The sequence below is a fragment of the Scyliorhinus torazame genome, chromosome 14, assembly GCF_047496885.1.
Source record: "Scyliorhinus torazame isolate Kashiwa2021f chromosome 14, sScyTor2.1, whole genome shotgun sequence".
Taxonomy (NCBI): Eukaryota; Metazoa; Chordata; class Chondrichthyes; order Carcharhiniformes; family Scyliorhinidae; genus Scyliorhinus; species Scyliorhinus torazame.
The window spans coordinates 162,814,913-162,827,735 of record NC_092720.1 but is presented as its reverse complement, the minus strand read 5'-3'; the positions used below and the strand labels follow the sequence as shown (position 1 = coordinate 162,827,735).

Below are 12,823 nucleotides of genomic sequence, written 5' to 3'. Positions count from 1 at the left end.
TACAGCCGATTTTGTTACAATACCACCACATTTATGGCCACAGTCAGCTTCGGTAAGCCCTCATATTACACGTCAGGTCCACGACCAGTACCATGCCAAGGATCTGGGGCCTATGGTAAGGAGGGCAGTAGATCATTCGGATCCAACAGAGTACGCACTTCAAGTCACGCCAGATGGCACTGCTTTAAAATATTTTGAGGTCCCTAAAACGATTAACACTCGACTGCAGCATCACCGGGGATGTGATGTTTTGGAATATGTCAATCCACAGGTCTGGGCAGAATACCCATCACAAGTGGGAAAGACAAATGTTACACCTATTAAGGTAACGATTAAGGACCATGTAAAGCTGCCTTCCATTCGGCAATACCCCCTGAAACCCCAAGCTGCCTCGTCTATAGACAAATTAATCCGAGAGCTGTTGCAACAGGGTATTTTGGTCCCTTGCCAATCAGAATGTAACACCCCCATACTTGCTGTGCCTAAACCAGCCAAGCCAGACCAGTACCGATTAGTACAGGATTTACGTTCAATCAATGCCATCGCACAGCCGTTACATGCTCTCACTCTCCAACAGGATATTACGGTGTATAGCTCTCACTCGGTCATAGCACTACTGAGGCAACTGCAGACTCAGCATCTTACCGCAGCTCGTCAGAATAGGTATGAGATATACCTTTTGAACAATCCACGTGTGACATTTAAACACTGTACCACTATTAATCCAGCCTGTTTTCTTAGTGGTCCTCCTGTCCATGAAGACGCACCTGGCCACGACTATTTAGCCTTGATTCAGGAAACTACCACAATGAGGGACGATCTGAGTGCTATTCCGTTAGAACAACCTGGCATGATTATGTGTGGTCAAATATCCCACCGGGGTTTAGTTAATGACTCCAACATGCGCTTCATGAATCCTGCATCATCCCAGTTCGGGGCGTATACGTTTACCAACACCACCCACGTCCCTTGCAGCCTACCGCTCACCATTACATATCGCCCTCCATTGTCGGCTACAATAGTCTTGGCCTCAAATGACACCCGCTTTCCCACCAATATTGCCACCCCTCTATTCTTCGCGTCCAGTCCCGAGTGGAATACCTGTCCTACCCATCCATTTCTTAGCCTGACCTGGTCCTCCACCTTCAGGTGTGTCTCTTGGAGCATGGCCACGTCTGCCTTCAGTCCCTTTAAGTGCGCGAACACTCGAGCCCTCTTCACCGACCCATTCAGGCCCCTCACATTCCACGTTATCAGCCGGATTGGAGGGGCTCTCACCCCCCCCCCCCCCCCACGCCCCACCGACTAGCCATCTCCTTTTCTGGGCCAGTCCCGTGTCCATGCCTCCCTCACCCTCCAGTCCCCCAGAAGGGGGACCCTTGTCCCGACCACCTCTTCTGTGTCCCATTCCCTTTCGGACAGTGCAGCAGCAACCCTTTCCCCCCCCCCCTTCCCCCCTCCCCTCCCCCCCGCTAGACCCCTATCTAGCTTTTTTGCTCCCCCCATGTCACTCCCGTAAGTCAGCTGACGCCTGCTGACCCCGGCTTCCCCCGCCGTCCCATTGACCTCCCCGCGTGGGAGTCTCCCAATCCATATGCATTCCTTCGTTCCCCTTTCCAAAGCCCGCTCCGCCCCCTCTGGCGCAGCTCCTGTCGCGGCCTTGTCTCTATCCCCCAGCCCATCTAACATTTCCTGCGCGCGATTGACCCCCTATATACAACAACCATCACACATCAAACCCCAAAACATCCCCCCGGCCCTCACAAACCCTCAGTTAGAGTCCAACTTTTCGGCTTGTACAAAGGTCCACGCCTCTTCAGGCGTTTCGAAGTAATAGTGTTGTCCCTTGTATGTGACCCACAGTCGCGCTGGCTGCAGCATTCCGAATTTCACTTCTTTCCGGTACAACGCCGCTTTGGCCCGGTTGAAACCCGCTCTCCGCATTGCAACCTCCGTGCTCCAGTCCGGGTATATTCGGATCTCTGCATTGTCCCACTTACTGCTCCGCTCCTTCTTGGCCCATCTCAGGACCCACTCTCTGTCCGTGAACCGGTGGAACCTCACCACCATCGCCCTTGGCGGCTCATTTGCCTGGGGCTTCTTCGCCAGCACCCGATGTGCCCCGTCCAACTCCAGCGGCCTCGAAGGGGCCTTCGTGCCCATCATCGCCTCGAGCATCGTGCTCGCGAATGCCCCGGCATCAGCCCCCTCCACTCCCTCAGGGAGACCCAGGATTCGCAGATTCTTTCTCCTCGACCTGTTATCCAGGTCTTCAAGTCTTTCCGCCCACCTCTTGTGTAGCGCCTCGTTCTGCTCCACTCTCACCGCCAGGCCCACGAGCTTGTCCTCGTTCTGACTGACTCTTTTCTGTACCTCCTGGATCTTAGCTTCGTGGGCCTTCTGGGTGATCCCGAGTCCTTCAATTGCCGAAAGCATGGGCGCCAACATCTCCTTGCGCATCTCCTCGCACTGCTCCTTGAAGCAGCACTTGATGAACTCCTGCAGCTCCCCTTTGTCCCTGGCCGCCGCCATTTTGTTTTCTTCCCCTCGCCTCTCCCGTTGCTCCAGTGCGCTCTTTTGGCCGTTACACTTCTGGTCCGTTTCATAGAAGTTGGAGGGGGACCTCTCTCTTCCCTTCCCCACGGGCTGCGTCAAATAAAAATAAATAAAAAAAGTTCCTTTGGGGCTCCTCTAACGAGCCCGAAAGTCCGTAGCGGGAGCTGCCGAATCGTGCGGCTTAGCTCCGCATAGCTGCAACCGGAAGTCGAGCGGGAATCCTTTTGGCAGTGTTCGCTTCACCAGTCTGCCCCAAAAAGTCTATGGAAACTCCTGAAAAAGGTCTGGGAGTCCGTTCCAGACGGGAGCTGCCGAATGCGCGACCTACTCTTCCATGGCCGCCACCGGAAGCCTCGTCCCTGCTTCTTCAATGGCCTTGGTAGATCTTTTCACAGTTGTTCCCTCTGCTGCGAGAATTCACCTTTGATAGAGTCAAGTCAGATTGCAGCTTTAAGCTTGCCCTTCCCTCGCCTGCATGCTGGAAGAGGCCCTGTTTATCCTGTTGCAGCCAAATCTTTTACTGTTTCTGCCGGGTCTGGTAGCCAAAAAACATAACATTCCTGGGGGACACTGTCAGGGGAATGCTGCAGTCTTCCCACACCGGGAAATGTCAAACAAATGCCGTGGGGGCTCTGTAAAAGAGCCCAAAAGTCCGTTCCAAGCGGGAGCTACCGAATATGCGACCTAGCTCTGCATAGCCGCACCCGGAAGACCCCGCTGTGCATTATCGAACATGGGCGCCACCGACCGTTGGTCAGTGAGGAGAGTGACTCTCCTGCCGGCCAGGTAATGCCTCCAGTGTTGAACAGCTTCTACTATGGCTTGGGCCTCCTTTTCGACTGAGGAATGGCAGATTTCGGAAGCATGGAGGGTACAGGAGAAGAAGGCCACAGGTCTGCCCGCTTGGTTGAGGGTGGTGGCCAGAGCAACGTCGGACGCATCACTCGCGACCTGGAAGGGGAGGGACTCATCGATGGTGTGCATCGTGGCCTTTGCAATGTTTGCTTTGATGCGGCTGAAGGCCTGGCGGGCGTCCATCAACAGGGGGAAGGTTGTGGACTGGATCAGGGGATGGGCTTTGTCTGTGTAGCTAGGGACCCACTGGGCGTAGTAGCTAAAAAATCCGAGGCAGCGCTTCAGGGCCTTGGGGCAGTGAGGGAGGGGGAACTCCATGAGGGGCGCATGCGTTCAGGGTCGGGGCCTATAACTCCATTTCGCACTACATAGCCGAGAATGGCTAGACGGTCGGTGATAAATACGCATTTATCCTTATTGTATGTTAAGTTAAGGATTTTAGCGGTCTGGAGAAATTTTCAGAGGTTGGTGTCGTGGTCCTGCTGGTCATGGCTGCGGATGGTGACGTTATCGAGATACATAAACATTGCGCGTAAGCCGTACCGGTCAACCATTCGGTCCATCTCGCATTGGAAGACCGAGACCCCATTAGTGACACCGAAGGGAATCCTTAAAAAATGATAGAGCCGCCCATCTGCCTCGAAGGCAGTGTATTTGCAGTCACTAGTGCGGAGGGGTAGCTGGTGGTAGGCGGACTTGAGATCCACCATGGAGAAGACCTTATAATGCGTGATCCTGTTTACCAGGTTGGATATGCATGGGAGAATGTACGCGTCGAGTTGCGTAAACCTGTTGATAGTCTGACTGTAGTCAATGACCATTCTATGTTTCTCCCCAGTCTTTACCACCACTACTTGGGCTCTCCAGGGACTGTTGCTAGCTTCAATGACCCCTTCCCTCAGTAGCCTTTGGACCTCCGACCTAATGAAGGTCTGGTCCTGGGCACTGTACCGTCTGCTCCTGGTGGCGACGGGTTTGCAATCCGGGGTGAGGTTAGCAAAGAGGGAAGGCGGGTCAACCTTAAGGGTCGCGAGGCCGCAGACAGTAAGGGAGGGTATAGGGCCGCCGAATTGGAAGGTCAGACTTTGCAAGTTACATCGGAAGTCCAACCCCAGGAGTGTAGCCGCGCAGAGGTGCGGAAGGACATAAAGGCGGAAATTGTTGAATTTCCTCCCTTGGACTTTGAGGTTTGCTAGGCAGAACCCCTTTATCTCCACTGAGTGTAAACCGGAGGCCAGGGAGATTCTTTGATTTACAGGGTGGGTAAAAAGTGAACAGCGCCTTACCGTGACGGGGTGTATAAAGCTCTCCGTGCTCCCAGAGTTGATCAGACAGGACGTCTCGTGGCCGTTGATGAAAACCATCGTCGTTGCTGTTGAGAGTGTTCGAGGTCGATTTTGGTCCAGAGTCACCGAGGCCAGACGCAGGAGTTGTGAATTTTGATCGGGCAGTGTGTAGTTGGCCGAGCTGGGGTCCTGGGGCCCCATCCAAGATGGCGTCTCCCATGGGTCGCACATGGTGGTCGGGGATGAACAAAATGGCGGCGCCCATCCGTCCAGCGTGGTGTCCGTGGGCCGCACGTGGCCCTAGGATACGGGGGTGGCGGTGACTGCTGGCCGCCTGGGGCCCGAGGAGAAGTTCGCTGTGGCAGTCCAGAGTCGTCGCTGGAGACCGCGGCCACTGCACGTGCCTGGCAGACCCCCACAAAATGGCTCTTCTTGCCGCATCCTTTGCAGGTGGATGTGCGGGCCGGGCAGCGCTGGCCGGGATGCTTTGCCTGCCTGCAGAAGAAACAGCGAGTTGGCGGGCCGCCTTACAGCGCAGGCCTGCGGGGACACGGGGAAAGTTTGTGGGGCTGCCGCTGTGGGATTCCACGCTGCCCAGGGGGCCGCCGCGCGGTCGGGCACATAGGATTGTGCGTTCCTGGAGGCAACGTCCAGGGCCCGTGCCTCTCTAAGTCCCAGGGTGTCTTTCTCTAAAAGACGCTGGCTGATCTCTAAGGAGCTCATACCTGCTACAAAGGCATCCCGGACTAGGAGTTCCATGTGCTCGCTCGCCGAAACTTGCGGGCAGCCACAGCTTCTGCCCAGCACCAGTAGCGCGCGGTAGAACTCCCCCAACGATTCCCCGGGGCTTTGTCGTCTCATTGCAAGCAGGTGACGTGCGTAGACCTGATTTACCAGGCGGATATAAAGTCCTTTTAAAAGTTTGATTGCTGCATCAAAGTCTTCCGCCTCCTCGATGAGGGTGTAGATCCCAGGGTGCAGGAGATGCAGTTTCTGCTCCCCCGAGGGTGTGCCTCCAGCCGTCTCAAGGTAGCCTTTGAAACACGCCAGCCAGTGCTTGAAAATCGCCGCTGGGTTCGCCGCGTGGTGACTGAGTTGGAGACACTCCGGCTTCATTCGGAGATCCATCCTTTCTACTTAAGTTGTTGTCTATTAAATTGATGCACGATCAATAACTACTAAAATGAGGTTGTAGCGCAACTAAAGGCTTTAATAGACTAGAACTGTTCCCCAGCAGCTCAGGTACAGAATGAGGGCTACTGGGACGGCACTGGTTCTTATACCCCGCCTATCAGGGCAGAGCTACATACTAAACAGCCAATGGTAAACCCCTAGGTTTAACCAATGGAACTTCAGCCTCTCGGGTAGTGCAATACCTGATAATACCACACAACCCCCCAGCCCGGCCTCCCCCATCCTCCCGAATGTCCCCATCACTCCATCCCCAACGATTCGACAGGGCCATGTGATGGACTGGCCAGCTCGCATGCAGGGATCACCCAGGTGGAAGGTGCTACTGTGGGCATGAGTCAGACATTGTCTAACGATGTGGAGCTCGGAGCTCATCGCAGAGCGGGCTGTCATCGTCCTCCATCCCACAGACCAGACCCGCTGTCACTGGCAACCCAGTGCCCCCAGCTCGTTGTGCCGCAGCTGGATATATAATGGAGGGGTGGTGTGCATGCAGGTGGTTTGGCTGTGTGGGAGGTGTGGGTGTTAGGCGGTGTGGGAGGTGCGGGTGTTCAGTGGTGTGGGAGGTGAGGGCGTTAGGTGGTGGGGCAGGTGAGTGTGTTAGGTGGTGTGGGAGGTGAGGGTGGTGAAGGGGTGTGGTATTGTGGTGACCGTGCCCCAGTCAGCAATCACCCCCCCCACCTAGTTGGTGAAACGTGCGGCGATTAAATCGTCGTATGCTCGCTGGCCCTGCCGGTGACGTAGTGCAGCCTCCCGTGTACGCTGGCCCCCATGTCCTGTTCATTGTTCCCCCTCCCCCTCATCCTCTTCGTCTCAAGAGGCCTGCCCTTGCTCCTCATCCTCCGCCAGCACATTACTCCTCTGCTGGGCTATGTTGTGCAGGGCGCAGCAGACCACAACGATGTGGCCGGCCCTCCTTAACTCGTACTGGAGGGTCACTCCAGAGCGGTCCAGGCACCTGAAGCGCATTTTCAGGACCCCAAAGCACCTCTCGACTACCGCGTTGCTCTGTGGCCTCTGTATAGGCGTCATCAGCCACGACCGCAACGGGTAACCCTTGTCGCCCAGCAACCAGCCCCACAGGCGGGGGGGCACGTCCCTCGAACATGCCGGGGATGAATGATTGTGGCAATATGAATGAGTCATGTACACTGTCCGGGTACCTGGTGCAGATGTGCAGAATCTTCATCTGGTGGTCACAGACCACCTGCACGTTCATGGAGTGGTATCCCTTCCTGTTCTTGAACATCGGCCTGTTATCCGCCGGTGGCCGCAAGGTGACATGAACCCCATTGATTACCCCCTGGAACTGGGGCATCGCGGAGACGGCAGCGAACCCTGCTGCCCAGGTATTCTGGTGGCCGCGGTCCACAAGGAACTGTATCTCCCCCTCCTGCTACCCTTCATCCCTTTCATCCTCCTCCTCCTCTTCCAGCCTGCGCGGCTGTCACCTGCCCCTCTGCAGCCCGCTCCTCTGCTGCAGCCTCCGCCGAGTCTCTGAGCCGCATGCACTCACGCTGACACAGCGCTGCATGCAGGGCAGTGCCCCCCCCCCCACGGCGGTCAACATCACTGGATGGTGACCAAACATTATGATTTGCAGGGGATGAAGGGGGACATGTTAACATGGCGCATGGACCCGTGCACAACCAGGTACCATGGGCTCCATGGTCGCCCCGGTTGGCACCGCGTCCCCCAGCCACGCATGTTCCCCACCCCGCCAGTGTCCCCGCTCCTGGTGCCTGTCCCTGCTGCCATGGCCACCATTTGATGGCACTGCCCTCAATGGGGGCTGCTGTAGGTGTGGCCCTGGGTGTTCCCCCCGGTGGATGTCGGCGTGGGGTGGCCGGGGGGAAGGGGGGGGGGCGCGCAACACGATGGCGTCGTAACAGGGCTCGGTGCGAGGGCACTGCCATGTCATGTTGGGGGTTCCCCGACTACTCGGCCTGGCTCCCCCACCCCGCAGAAATCACGGCCGGTGTCCGTTTCAGGAGCCCGCGGTCCCCCCATACCCTCTCCTGCAGCCGCATCAGCCAGCATGCCGGCTTCACGATTTTCTATAGGTGGTTAGAACTACGCCGTTGGGTCTTCGGCCCATCCAGTCTGCAAAATCGCTCAGGCCCTGGTGAATCGGTTGTCGGAGCACCTAACACGATTCTCCAGGCCGCGCGGCAGGCGCCGTGACTCCGTTGTGTTGGGGGGTCCATAGAATCGGAAAGCGGTGAGAAAGCGGCATCGAAACCGATTCTCCAGCTGATCGCATTTCTCGATTTCACCGCGGAGCTGCGGAGAATCCAGTTCCCTGTCCCTCATCACGACCTCCAATCATTTCCCTACAACAGATGTCAGGATAACTGGCCAAAAATTCCCCTTTTTCTCTCTGTCACATTCCTTAAATAACAGAGTAACACGTGCAATTCTAAAGAGATAGTTCCCAAATACAGAGAGCTTTTGTAGATTATAGTTCGAGAATGTGCAATGAGCCTGTCTACTCTCTTGAAGACCCTGGAATGGGAATCATCTGTTCCTGGTGATCTCTCACACTCTAACACTATTAATTTCTCCATTACTGACACCCTGACTATGTGATTTTGTTCAGTCCCTGCTCCTGATTCAATAATAGTTTTTTGGGATCTCTGGCATTTCATAGATTTCATAGAATTTACAGTGCAGAAGGAGGCCATTCGGCCCATCGAGTCTGCACCAGCTCTTGGAAAGAGCACCCTACTTAAGCTCACACCTCCACCCTATCCCCGTAACCCCAGCTAACCTTCTTTGGACACTAAGGACAATTTATCATGGCCAATCCACCTAACCTGCACATCTTTGGACTTGTGGGAGCACCCGGAAGAAACCCACAGACATGGGGAGGACGTGCAGACTCCGCACAGACAGTGACCCAAGCCGCAAATCGAACCTGGGACCCTGGAGCTGTGAAGCATCTGTGATAACCACTGTGCTACCGCGCTGCCCATACATGTTGACCTCTTCCTCTATTGTAAATACTGAAACAAAGTCATTATGCAGAATGCCTGCCATCTCCTTATTGTCATTGACAACAGAACCATTATCAGTTTACAAAGGACCTAATTCCCTCTGACCACTCTCCTTTCCCTAATTAATTGTAAAGGTTTTCTGTGATGATTTTGATCTCAGTGTGAGTTTATTTTCATGCCCCATTTCTGTAGATTTTACTCTCTGCTTTGTCACCCTTTACAGTTGTGAGCATCTTGCGGCCACGTCTCTGTAATGGCTGCCATGTTGTAACCCCCAAGTTGAATTTGTGGCTGTTTTTTATTCAATCTGTTCTTCATACTCTTGTGTGTTTGTATGATTTACACATAAACTGTACACTGTCCTTCTGCTCTAATGTTTTACCCATATGTTTACTATTCATCTTCCAGTGCCATGTCCACCCGTTTCTGTACACACACTAACCAGAGAGTCCGGAACTAGGAGACACAGTCTCAGAATAAGGGGCAGCCACTAAAGACTGAAACGAGGGGAATATTATTTCTCTCAGAGGATTTGGGATCTTTGGAATTCTCTATCTCAGAACGCTGTGGATATTCAGCCGGTGAGGATATTATTTTTGACAGTCTCTGTAACTGAAACTGATGTGTCAACTTGCAAATGGTTCTTAAATATTTGAATAATTTGAGTGTATTTCCCTGTTGGACATCAACCCCTCGGATGAGGGAGGTTGTGAGTCAGTTTAAACAAGTTAAAAACCAAAAGGAGCAATCAGATTGCTGGGAGCGTTCAATAGGCCCCCTAACAGTCCAAAATAGCAGAGCAGATGTACAAGAAAATTTCAGAAGTGTTAAAGTAATAGAGTAGTGATAGTGGGGGGATTTCAACTTCCCCAATATTAATTGGGGTAACCATAGTGTGAAAGGTTTAGAGGGAGCGGAATTCTTAAATGCATCCAGAAGAACTTTTTAAGCCAGTACGCAGAAGGTCCTACAAGAGAGGTCCTGGACTTAATTTTCGGTAACATAACTGGGCAAGTAGTTGAAGTATCAGTGAAGGAGCATTTTGCAGAAAGTGATCATAACTCCGTTAGATTCAAGATTGTTATGGAAAAGGACATGGATGGGCCTGAGATCAAAGTTCTAAACTGCGGGAGGCCGATTTTGTTTTTAAAAACTTTATAAATTTAGAGTACCGAATTCATTTTTAGGCCGATTTTAAGAAGATCAGATGTGAATTGGCCAGAGTGGATGGGAGCAGATACTTTTAGGTAAATCTGTGACATAACAGTGGGACGCATTCAAGAAGAAAATAAGGAAGCATTGAGGGTCAGAGGGACCTTGGTGTGCATGTACATTTTTAGGCATAATTATTGGAGATAATTTAGAGGTAAATATGTTAGTGAACCCCTGAAATAATTAAAAGGTAAATAAGACAATCATGGGAAATCCACATCTGGGAATTTGAAGCTACAGTTAAAGAATAAGAGGCATGTGTATAAGCTAGCTGGGGAACTAGGAGACACAATTGCAGAATAAAGTTCATCTATAAAAATTAGTTGGGTAACTAGGAAAACAGTTGCACAATAACGGTCATCTATATAAGCTAGCTGGGGAATTAGGAGACACGGCTACAGAATAAGGACCGTGTATATAAGCTAGCTGGGGAACTAGAAGACACAGTTACAGAATAAGGATCATGCATACAAGCTAGTTGGTGAGCTACCGAATAAGGATCAATGTACAACAGTGTTTTTCAAACATTTTGACCGGGACCCATTTTTACCAACTGCCCATCCTTCGGGACTCACGCCGGCCAACACTCGCGAGCCATCATTTTCTCTTACCTTTAATGTGACAGATGAGCCTGCTTGGTCCTCACAATCTCACTCCAATCAGGTTCACAGGAGGAGATGGTTAATGCCATATCAGGTGCCTTTGCGCTGCCCTTGTCTTTGTGAGGACGGAAAATCCAACCTTGCACATGTTGGTCGTTGGGAAGAGAAAAAGCAACAAATGTTTGTTTTACACAGCACCGAATACTCATCAGAGACACTACTCTCGAATGCTGACAGCCTCATTGACATATGGGGCGAAATTCTCCTACCCGCCCCGCCACATTTCTGCGTCGACCGGCCGGCGGGAGTCTCCGTAACACCGGCCGGTCAATGGGGTTTCCCATTGTGGGGCAGCCCCACGCCGTCGGGAAATCCCCCGGTGCCGGCAGAACGGAGACTCCCGCCGGCGGAGAATGACGCCCCTGGTATGTTTTTAATGTTCTGGTACAGGTGAGATGCAGAAGTTCAGTTTCTTAATTTGGAGTCAGCTGCAAGTTAATAATTGCCTCTGGGTCTCAAACTCAAAAGGATTTTTCACCCACCGCTTCGCTTTCAAAATCTGAAACTTCTCTGGAAAGTTGCGACAAAAACTGTGCAGCCAGATGTGACAGAATAAGGCTTGCTAGTTTATTGACAGTTTCCTTACTAACACAGTTTTCGTCGATGTGTCGTAGCAGTGTGGGACACATGTGGTAGTTTTGGCTTTGCACTTGCACTTGCAAAACTTTCAACGACTTTTGGAAAAGGTCGATTTCTTCACAGTACCGAAAGCAATCACCATCCTTCCCTTGCAATTTGAGATTCAGTTCCTTTAAAATTGAAAAGATGTCTGCAAGATAAGACATAGTTTGCACCCAAGTTTCATCAGCAAACAAATCAGCCAGCGAGAACCATGTGTCAAGAAGGAAAGCATGGATTTGATATTTCACTTTGTAAATTCTGAGTAGCTCCTGACCGCTTGGCAGCCAACGTACTTCTATGTGGAACAATAAATGTATGTACTCAGCCCCTATATCAGAACACAGAGTCTCAAAAAGCCTGGTGTTGAGTTCCTCACGGTGAATAAAACAATAATTCCAAATAATGTCCTGACTAGCTGCCTCCTCAATCCTTATTATAACTCCACTGTTTTGCCCAGTCACTTGTTCACTTGTGATTCCTTCTGCAGTGAACCCAGTTGAGCCCGCACTTCCCAACCAAGTAACTACTCAATGCTTCAGAAATCTCTGCGCCAGTTGTGTGGGTTGGTAATGTCAGGCAGCGCAGCAAATCATCAACAAATTCATTGTGCCAAACACCTAACATAAACTAACAAGGTTGCACAATCTGAAACATCTGGGGCGTCATTCTCCGACCCCCCAGAGGGTCGGAGAATGGCCGTTGGCCGCCGTGAATCCCGCCCCCGCTGGTTGCCGATGTCTCCGAAGGGAGAAAAGTCGGCGGGGCGTTAATGTCGCCACTGCCGCGGAGAATGTCACGGGTCTGCGCAAGGCAGCGGATTTTCGGCCTGCCGATATTCTCCCTTCCGGATGGGCCGAAGTCCCGTCGACGTGATGACCGTTCACGTCGACGTGAATCAAACCTCCTTTTCATCGGCGTGACCCTGTGCTCCAGGTTCACGCCGACCAGCGTGGAGGTGAGTGACGGCCTGGGGGGTTGGCTCTGGGCAGGCGATGGCGTGGCCGCAGTCTGAATGCGTGAGGAGAGGTGTGTCTCGGCTTGTGTGTGTGTGTGTGTGCGGCGGGGGGGGGGTGGTTAGAATAGGCTGGGCTCCGGGGGAGTGCCGGGAGGGGGTCCGTGCCGGGGTGGAGGTTGGAGGGGGGGGTCCGTGCCGGGGAGGGGGATGGGGGTCCGTGCCGGGGTGGAGGTTGGGGCGGGGGTCCGTGCCGGGGTGGAGGTTGGGGGGGGGTCCGTGCTGGGGAGGGGGGTGGGGGGGTCCGTGCCGGGGTGGAGGTTGGGGGGGGGTCCGTGCCGGGGTGGAGGTTGGGGGGGGGTCCGTGCCGGGGTGGAGGTTGGGGGGGGGGTCCGTGCCGGGGTGGAGGTGGGGGGGGGTTCCGTGCCGGGGAGGGGGATGGGGGGTCCGTGCTGGGGTGGAGGTTGGGGGGGGGGTCCATGCCGGGGAGGG

The 12,823-nt window shown here is 53.4% G+C and overlaps 1 long non-coding RNA gene across 2 annotated transcripts in view; it reads left to right on the top strand.

Moving 5' to 3' along the window:
- LOC140389224 (uncharacterized) overlaps positions 1–12,823 on the top strand; it is a 56,571-nt gene that overhangs the window by 9,609 nt on the left and 34,139 nt on the right. For both annotated transcript variants that reach the window (XR_011934296.1, XR_011934295.1), the window contains one exon: positions 9,293–9,465. This is a non-coding gene — a long non-coding RNA (uncharacterized lncRNA). The remainder of the gene's footprint in view (positions 1–9,292; positions 9,466–12,823) is intronic.